We start from the raw sequence: 10,380 nt of genomic DNA on the forward strand, positions 1-10,380 counted from the left end.
AAAAAAAAAAAAAAAAAAAAAAATTCCTTCAACACTACCGCTGCTATAAAATCCACCGTTTCTAGTCACAAACAGTTCCTTTCACCTATTAAACAACCTTTTCGGCCAGTTTTAATAACTTTTGCTTTATTTCCATTTCTGTTTTTCTCACATCACCGATCATTTTTAGCTGCTTCCCACAGGTTTTAACGTCATTATTTCTTCATCATCAGACAATTGATAGCATCATTTCCATAATCTGCCACCACCAAGCCACTCCTTTTAATACATCCTCACGTAGTTTTTTTTAAATTTTCCCGAATTTCTCAACCCTTTAACGTGTTTTGGCGGCAACACAACCACCTAACCTTTATGCACATCGTTGTCTACCTACACAAGTTCACCACAGGATCAACATATCCCAGCTCTAACCAACACTTTTTCGCCTTTTCTCACACCAGATCTCCATTTGCTTTCTAGTTCACCTTTATCTCTCCCCATATATTTTTATTTTTATTTTCATTTCAACCTCATGTTACACTTTACACCTTCTAATACCATGTCACCCTCACAACACCCCCACAACGACCCCATATACAGAGGCAAAGAGTTTGGGCAGAGATGTCAGTCGAGGCAGAAGTGCAGAGGCAAAGATGTTGTTGAATGACAGGTGAGGTATGAGTGGCGGCAACTTGAAATTAGTGGAGATTGAGGCCTGGTGGATAACGGGAAGAGAGGATATATTGAAGAGCAAGTTCCCATCTCCGGAGTTCGGATAGGTTGGTGTTAGTGTGAAGTATCCAGATAACCCGGACGTTGTAACACTGTGCCAAGATGTGCTGGCGGAGCACCAAGGCATGTTTAGCCACAGGGTGATCCTCATTACCAACAAACACTGTCTGCCTGTGTCCATTCATGCGAATGGACTGTTTGTTGCTGGTCATTCCCACATAGAATGCATCACAGTGTAGGCAGGTCAGTTGGTAAATCACGTGGGTGCTTTCACACGTGGCTCTGCCTTTGATCGTGTACACCTTCCGGGTTACGGGACTGGAGTAGGTGGTGGTGGAAGGGTGCATGGGACAGGTTTTACACTGGGGGCGGTTACAAGGGTAGGAGCCAGAGGGTAGGGAAGGTGGTTTGGGGATTTCATAGGGATGAACTAAGAGGTTACAAAGGTTAGGTGGATGGCGGAAAGACACTCTTGGCGGTGTGGGGGGGATTTCATGAAGGATGGATCTCATTTCAGGGCAGGATTTGAGGAAGTCGTATCCCTGCTGGAGAGCCACATTCAGAGTCTGATCCAGTCCCAGAAAGTATCCTGTCACAAGTGGGGCACTTTTGTGGTTCTTCTGTGGGAGGTTCTGGGTTTGAGAGGATGAGGAAGTGGCTCTGGTTATTTGCTTCTGTACCAGGTCGGGAGGGTAGTTGCGGGATGCGAAAGCTGTTGTCAGGTTGTTGGTGTAATGGTTCAGGGATTCCGGACTGGAGCAGATTTGTTTGCCACGAAGACCTAGGCTGTAGGGAAGCGACTGTTTGATGTGGAATGGGTGGCAGCTGTCATAATGGAGATACTGTTGCTTGTTGGTGGGTTTGATGTGGAGGGACGTGTGAAGCTGGTGAGTGTATACCCGTCCTTTTTTCCCCCTAAGGTAAGTCTTTCCGCTCCTGGGATTGGAGTAACTCCTTACCCTCTCCCTTAAAACCCACATCCTTTCGTCTATCCCTCTCCTTCCCTGTTTCCTGACGAAGCAACCGTTGGTTGCGAAAGCTACAATTTTGTGTGTATGTTTGTGTTTGTTTGTGTGTCTATCGACGTGCCAGCGCTTTCGTTTGGTAAGTCACATCATCTTTGTTTTTAGATATATTTTTCCCACGTGGAATGTTTCCCTCTATTATATTCGTATCATTAATTTGAACCCAACAATTACGTTTGTTATTGTCACTGTTGCATTTCGAAATCTTTTCTGTCGTCTTATTTTCTCTTTTTGTTTTTGCCAGTAGTTTCACTTTGTATTCACCTTCTCCTTTTTACCGTAATCTACTATACAATTTAATCCCGCCTATATATACTCAATAATACGTCACCCACTTCCAAACCATAACAAAAAAAAACCTAACAAAAAAAAATTTCCATTTTCAACACTACCGCTGCTATAAAATTCACCGTTTCTAGTTCTCAAACAGTTCCTTTCACCTATTAAACAACCATTTCGGCTATTTCTGATAACTTTTGCTTTATTTCCATTTCCGTTTTTCCCACATCACTGATAATTTTTAGCCGCTTCCCACAGGTTTTAACGTCATTATTTCTTCGCCAGACAATTGTTAGCCTCATTTTCATAATCGGCCACCACAAAACCACTCCTTCTAATACATTTACACGCAGTTTTTTCGAAATTTTCCCGAATTTCTCCATCCTTTAACGTGTTTTGGCGGCAACACAACCACCTAACCTTTGTGCACATCGTTGTCTACCAACACAAGTTCACCACAGGATCAACATAGCCCAGCTTTAACCAACACTTTTTCGCCTTTTTTCACAACAGATCTCCAGTTACTTTCTAGTTCACCTTTATCTCTCCCCATATATTTTTATTTTTATTTTCATTTCAACCTCACGTTACACTTTACACCTTCCAATACCATGTCACCCTCACAATACCCCCACAACGACCCCATTAAGTTTTATTTACATTCCCTCCGCAAACATGCCTTCACCCTAGCCAGATTACGCTCGCATATTTTATTTTCTCAGGCTTGTCTGACATTTGGCATTACATCCAAAGGCCACACACTTAAAGTTCCCATCTCTGGCTGCAACCCTTCTTTCCCTCAGTCCTTATACCAGTTCCAAACTGAACAATCGATTGCCCTCACCCACCTAATCCTTCACCTACACATATCTCAGCCAATGAACACACCCGTCAACTCCTATCCTTAATAAAAGTCCTCAATCTTTCCTCTCCCACATCCGCACCGGCTGTTCAGAGCATCCTCCTACAGGCCAACCCCAAATTAGAACAGCGTGTCACCCTTCACCTCAAGAAACTATCCAAACTCCTGGTTTCCCATCTCCGGAAAGGCAACTCACTCACCTTTCACAACCTTTCCAGCAAACCTCAACCTCCTCTCATTGCACACAAACCCAGTCTCTCCCGTCTACTCAATCTCCCACTTCCAGCTCCACTCCCTCCAAAACCTCAAAATTCCAATCAACACAATCTGGAACCACAGCACCCTAATTCAGTAGTTAACCTTTCCTCCAAACCTCTCTCCCAATCCGAAACCTCTGTCCTATCCAAAGGCCTCACCTTCAGCCCCACTCCCAGATTAAACCAAACAGCCCTCGTCAAACATTTACTGTCCTACACTCGTACTCTCTGCTGGAAATATCACTTTGCCACGAAGAAAAATGATCCTAATCCTACTCCTAATGATCCAACTCCCCAAGACACTATCCAAATTGAACCCTGCCTGGAACAGTTCCGTCCTCCGTCACAGCGGGACCCACCTCCTCTTCCTCAAAATCACCCTCTCAAAACCTTCCAGGAATTTCTGACTTCCAGCCTTGCCTGTCAATCCTTCTTAAAAAACCTTAATCCTACTCCCAACATCACCACTGCTGAAGCCCAGGCTATCAGTGATCTGAAAGCTGACCGATCCATCGTCATCCTTCCGGCGGACAAGGGTTCCACGACCGTGGTACTTGATCGTCGGGAGTATGTGGCTGAGGGACTGTGTCAGCTTTCAGACAACACCACATACAAAGTTTGCCAAGGTAATCCCATTCCTGATGTCCAGGTGGAGCTTCAAGGAATCCTCAGAACCTTAGGCCCCCGACAAAACCTTTCACCTGACTCCATCAACCTCCTGACCCCACCAACACCCGGCACCCCTACCTTCTACCTTCTTCCTAAAATTCACAAACCCAATCATCCCGGCCGTCCCATTGTACCTGGTTACCAAGCCCCCACAGAACGTATCTCTGCCTACGTAGATCAACACCTTCAACCCATTACATGCAGTCACACCTCCTTTATCAAAGACAACAACCACTTTCTCAAACGCCTGGAATCCTTACCCAATCTGTTACCCCCGGAAACCATCCTTGTAACCATTGATGCCACTTCCTTATATACAAATATCCCGCAGGTCCAGGGCCTCGCTGCGATGGAACACTTCCTTTCACGCCGATCACCTGCCACCCTACCTAAAACCTCTTCCCTCATTACCTTAGCCAGCTTCATCCTGACACACAACTTCTTAACTTTTGAAGGCCAGACATACCAACAATTAAAGGGAACAGCCATGGGTACCAGGATGGCCCCCTCGTACTCCAACCTATTCATGGGTCGCTTAGAGGAAGCCTTCTTGGTACCCAGGCCTGCCAACCCAAAGTTTGATACAGATTTTATTGATGACATTTTCATGATCTGGACTCACAGTGAAGAAGAACTCCAGAATTTCCTCTCCAACCTCAACTCCTTTGGTTCCATCAGATTCACCTGGTCCTACTCTAAATCCCATGCCACTTTCCTTGACGTTGACCTCCACCTGTCCAATGGCCAGCTTCACACGTCCGTCCACATCAAACCCACCAACAAGAAACAGTACCTCCATTATGACAGCTGCCACCCATTCCACATCAAACGGTCCCTTCCCTACAGGCTAGGTCTTCGTGGCAAACGAATCTGCTCCAGTCCGGAATCCCTGAACCATTACACCAACAACCTGACAACAGCTTTCGCATCCCGTAACTACCCTCCCGACCTGGTACAGAAGCAAATAACCAGCCACTTCCTCATCCTCTCAAACCCAGAACCTCCCACAGAAGAACCACAAAAGTGCCCCACTTGTGACAGGATACTTTCCGGGACTGGATCAGACTCTGAATGTGGCTCTCCAGCAGGGATACGACTTCCTCAAATCCTGCCCTGAAATGAGATCCATACTTCATGAAATCCTCCCCACTCCACCAAGAGTGTCTTTCCGCCGTCCACCTAACCTTTGTAACCTCTTAGTTCATCCCTATGAAATCCCCAAACCACCTTCCCTACCCTCTGGCTCCTACCCTTGTAACCGCCCCCGGTGTAAAACCTGTCCCATGCACCCTCCCACCACCACCTACTCCAGTCCTGTAACCCAGAAGGTGTACACGATCAAAGGCAGAGTCACGTGTGAAAGCACCCACGTGATTTACCAACTGACCTGCCTACACTGTGACGCATTCTATGGGGGAATGATCAGCAACAAACTGCCCATTCGCATGAATGGACACAGGCAGACAGTGTTTGTTGGTAATGAGGATCACCCTGTGGCTAAACATGCCTTGGTGCACGGCCAGCACATCTTGCCACAGTGTTACACCGTCCAGGTTATCTGGATACTTCCCACTAACACCAACCTGTCAGAACTCCGGAGATGGGAACTTGCCCTTCAGTATATCCTCTCTTCTCGTTATCCGCCAGACCTCAAGCTCCGCTAATTTCAAGTTGCCGCCACTCATACCTCACCTGTCTTTCAACAACATCTTTGCCTCTTTACTTCCGCCTCGACTGACATCTCTGCCCAAGCTGTTTGCCTTTACAAATGTCTGCTTGTGTCTGTGTATATGTGGACGGATATGTGTGTGTGCGAGTGTATACCTGTCCTTTTTTCCCCCTAAGGTAAGTCTTTCCACTCCCGGGATCGGAATGACTCCTTACCCTCTCCCTTAAAACCCACATCCTTTCGTCTTTCCCTCTCCTTCCCTCTTTCCTGATGAAGCAACCGTTTGTTGCGAAAGCTTAACAAAATTTCAAGCTTTCGGAACCAACGGTTGCTTCGTCAGGAAAGAGGGAAGGAGAGGGAAAGACGAAAGGATCCCACATCCTTTCGTCTTTCCCTCTCCTTCCCTCTTTCCTGATGAAGCAACCGTTTGTTGCGAAAGCTTAACAAAATTTCAAGCTTTCGGAACCAACGGTTGCTTCGTCAGGAAAGAGGGAAGGAGAGGGAAAGACGAAAGGATGTGGGTTTTAAGGGAGAGGGTGAGGAGTCATTCCAATCCCGGGAGTGGAAAGACTTACCTTAGGTGGAAAAAAGGACAGGTATACACTCACGCACGTGCGCGCGCAAACACACACACACACACACACACACACACACACACACACGTGCTTCTGGTACCTGAACCTGTTGCTGCTTCTATTTTGACAACCTATATGAAGTAGATATTGGAGGCTGTAGAACTGTAAATGAAATCCTTGCCATAAAATATGAAAGAATCTTGTTACTTTCAATTTCTAATTTTTTTTCCAGCAAACTAAAGCAATTTCTGTTCCAAATATGATGTTTACTTAATCAGTATAAACTTAACTCTGAACTAGAATATTATGTCCCTGGCTGGTGTGGAGTTTTACTGCAGTTTCCTTGTCACTTATGGTATCTGAAACAGAATGACTTCCTCCATGACAGCCAGCATGAACTTGAAAAACATCAATCGTGTGAAACACACCTTGCATTTTTCTCATATTTCTCACATGAAATATATACTGAAAGTTTTGGACTAAGGCAGTCAGTTAGATTTCTGAAAAGCATTTGACTCTCTACCATATCTACACTTATTATCAAAAGTACAATCATACCGGTACAGGGTATCAAGCAAAAATTGTGACTTTAGTAAAATTTTTTGGTGGGGTGGGTGCAACAAGGTAACAAGTTATCTTGAATGGGGAGTCATAGATGTGTGGGAGTAATTTTGGGTGTGCCCAGAGAAGTGTGTTGGGCCCCTTGCTGTTCATGTTGGATATTAAAGACCTTGCAAACAATATTAAGCACATATCCTATCTTGCTAGTAGCTGCTCCATAGTATGGAATGAATGCATCTGACTTGGCCTCCTCCACTTATTTATGAGGCATCTTTCTCCGGTGGCACTTGAAAGCTTTTGCAATTTCTCCCTTGCTGTAACGATTTTCTGTCAGCATATGCTTCAAATGCTAAAATTCAGAATCTATGTGGTCATCAGAAACAACCTTTGCCCTGTGTACCAATGTGATCCCTCTCAAACTTGAAGGTAAATCTAATGTTGGGATGGACACAGTACATGTTGTCAATGAACTGCTGCAACATATTTTCATCTTGAGGCCATATCAAAATGGTGTCATCAACTTACTGTAGGAAGCAAGATGGACACAACTTCACCGAGTTCAGAGCTTGCTTCTCAAAGTGTTCTATGAATAAGCTTGCAATGGCCAGAGACATGGGGGTCTCATGGTTGTGCCATTTGTCATCTCATAATATTTGTTGCAGTACAGAAAGTATATTGCCGATATTTGTTGTAGTACAGAAAGTACAATGTCATTAAGGCATGGCAGCATGGCAAAACAGCTTAATGATTGCAGGTGGAAAATGTTGGGCCAGAAGATCCAGTGTGACTTGTGCCAGATCCAGTGTGACTTGTGCCAGCACTCTCGCGAAAAGTGACATTACGTCCAGACTAACATTATGTCATTTTGACCTATCTTTATTTCAACAAATGCCTGTGAGTTAACAACACAATGTTTGCAGTGTCACAGCAATCCATAATGCCGGGAGATCTGGCACATATAGCATTAATTTCTTCGTCACTTCTTCTGCCCACCCTGCATAACTACTGCCAACATACATACACCTTAACTTGGTTACTGTATTTAAGCCTCAATCTCCCTCGGCAATGTTTACAAAACACCCACCATTTCTTACTATTACCAAACTGACAGTTCCTTGACACCCAAGATTTTCCCCATGTATCAATCTCCTCTTTTCATTAAAGTTGTGCCATAAATTTCCTTTTCCCCCAATTCAATTCAGTATCTCATCATTTGTTAATTTACCTACCCAACTAAAATTTAACATACTTCTGTAGCACAATATTTCAAAAAGCTTCTCTTCTCTTCTTGTCTGAACTGAATATCATCCGTGTTTCATTTCCATTTAAAGCTACACTCATTAAATACAAAAAATTCTTCCTAACACTTAAATTGACATTATATGTTAACAAACTCCTCTTTGTCAGAAATGCGTTTCTCACTATCAGCATTCTGCATGTTATATCCTCTGTATTTTGGCCATAAACAGTTATTTTACTGCCCACGTAACAAAACTCATCTACTGTTTCTAGTTTCTAATTTTTTAATATAATTCCTTCATCATTGACCAATTGAATCCAAATTCACTTCAAAACCTGTATTTTACTTTGGTTGATACTCATCTTATAATCTCTATTCAAGACACTATCCATTCCATTTAACTGTTCTTTTGAATACTTTTCTGTCTTTGACAGAATTACAATGCCATCGGTAAACCTTATAGTTTTTATTTCTTCTCTCTGAAATTTAATTCCCATTCCAAATTTCTGCTTTGTTTCCATTACTGCTTGCCCAATGTACAAATTGAGTAACATCAGGGATAGGCTGCAACCTTACCCAACTGCCATCTCAACCACTGCTTCCCTTTCAGGTCCCATGACTCTTGTAACTGTAGTCTGATATCTGTACAACTCGTACAGTCCCTGTATTTAATTCCTGCTATCTTCAGAATTTCAAAAAGTGTAGTGCAATCAATGTTATGAAAGGCTTTCACTAAATTTACAAATTCTATAAATTTAGGCCTGTCTTTCTTCAGCCTATCTTCTAGGATAATTTGTGGTGTCAGTATTGGCCTCACATGTTCCTAAGTTCCTCTGAAACTGATTTTTCCAAAGATTGGCGTTTATCAGTTTTTTCCATTCTTTAGCAGATAATTCATGGTAATATTATGAAAAGTGATAGTCTACATTTTATTAAAATTTCTATTACAGAACAATTGATGTGAACAAATTAGGAAAACATACAGAAGAAAGTGAATGTTGTCTTATAATGTAAACATTCATTCTGCAAGTATCATTAATACACAGAGCTTCTTTCAAAGAGTCAACAAAACAACGTAAAACTTAGGTGAGAATCAATATTATGAAAATGAAAGTTGCTACTCACCATATAGCAGAGATTCTGAGTTGCAGATAGGCATAACAAAAAGACTGACACAAAGTTTTCAGCCAGTAAAGTGTTCAGCCAGTGTGTGTCATCTATTTTTGATGAAGGCCTTACTGGCTGAAAGCTTTATTAGTGTCAGTCCTCTTGTTATGCCTATCTGCGACTCAGCATCTCTGCTATATGGTGAGTAGCAACTTTCCTTTTCATATTATTATTTCCATTCCATCCCAGATTTTTCATTGTTTGATTTAAGTGAGGATCACATTTTTGTGAGAATCCTGAACTAATAAATTCACCTTATTACCATTTTCCAGCTGTTCTCCACTTGCATCTGCACATGCCAGCTGAGCAGGGTCATCTCGACTTAATTCTTTACTGGCATCATTAACTGCAGCACTGGAGTGGAGCTGCCCTGCAGTGTCTTCTGCTAACATGTCTGTGCTGCCTATCTGTACACTATCTGTTTCCTCGCAGTACTTGCGACAAACCTGCAAAATGTTTAAGTATGTATCTGTTACTGTTATTATAAAAGAGATTAACAGTCTGTTATACTGACTATTGATACAGCTGTCACTATCACTACTGCTGCTTTTGTTTCGTCATGTACTTTCTTTTTCAGGGTCTATCTTTTTCTAGAATTTCCTATTCTGCATATGGCAACTGACTATACTGGTGATGAATACTCTTTTCTTATATTTCTTCATCTGCAGACTCATCACTCTAATACATAGCTTTGGAATAACATTTCAAATTTTTTTATTTACTTTTTTATGTGACTATTAAGGTGTGGCATCCCCACTTTGGCATACATATTCAGATGTACTCTGTTTCTCAATTGCTGCCCAGCAAGACCAGCAGCTGGTCCTGATTGCTACACCTTGAGGCATCCTTTGCCGGCATTGAAATCAGCTCAATTTGAGCCATATGTGACAAACACTACCTTCGAATCTGTCACAACATTGTGCAAAACCTACCTTGCCCATCCCAAGGACCACCAATAGCAGATGCGGGGACCAGAATTTCTGGTTCTGTATCTGCCAGCCATCACTCCTATGGATCTGGACCTGGACAGAACACAGGAGGCCCGCCAGTCTGAGCCAGGTCTGATATCAGACCCACAGCCATCATGTGGCAAATTTAAGGTCTCCCATGGATCTCCACAATCTCATTAGTTGCAACCATCCAAAGTTTACAACAAGTTCTCTGATATACCTACTGATAACAATCCTGTGCTATGTGATTTTCTTCTGGACTGTGATTTGGACCTTGTTGTTACCAACTGTTGATGTTTTGTTAGCACACAGACATGTTTGATAGCCTAATCTGATACTACGTTCATTTACTGCTCAATTGACAGTTCTGTTTTCAGTGAACAAATCGATGGCATATGTATGTATGCACCAAAAG

The sequence above is a fragment of the Schistocerca cancellata genome, chromosome 10, assembly GCF_023864275.1.
Source record: "Schistocerca cancellata isolate TAMUIC-IGC-003103 chromosome 10, iqSchCanc2.1, whole genome shotgun sequence".
Lineage (NCBI taxonomy): Eukaryota > Metazoa > Arthropoda > Insecta > Orthoptera > Acrididae > Schistocerca > Schistocerca cancellata.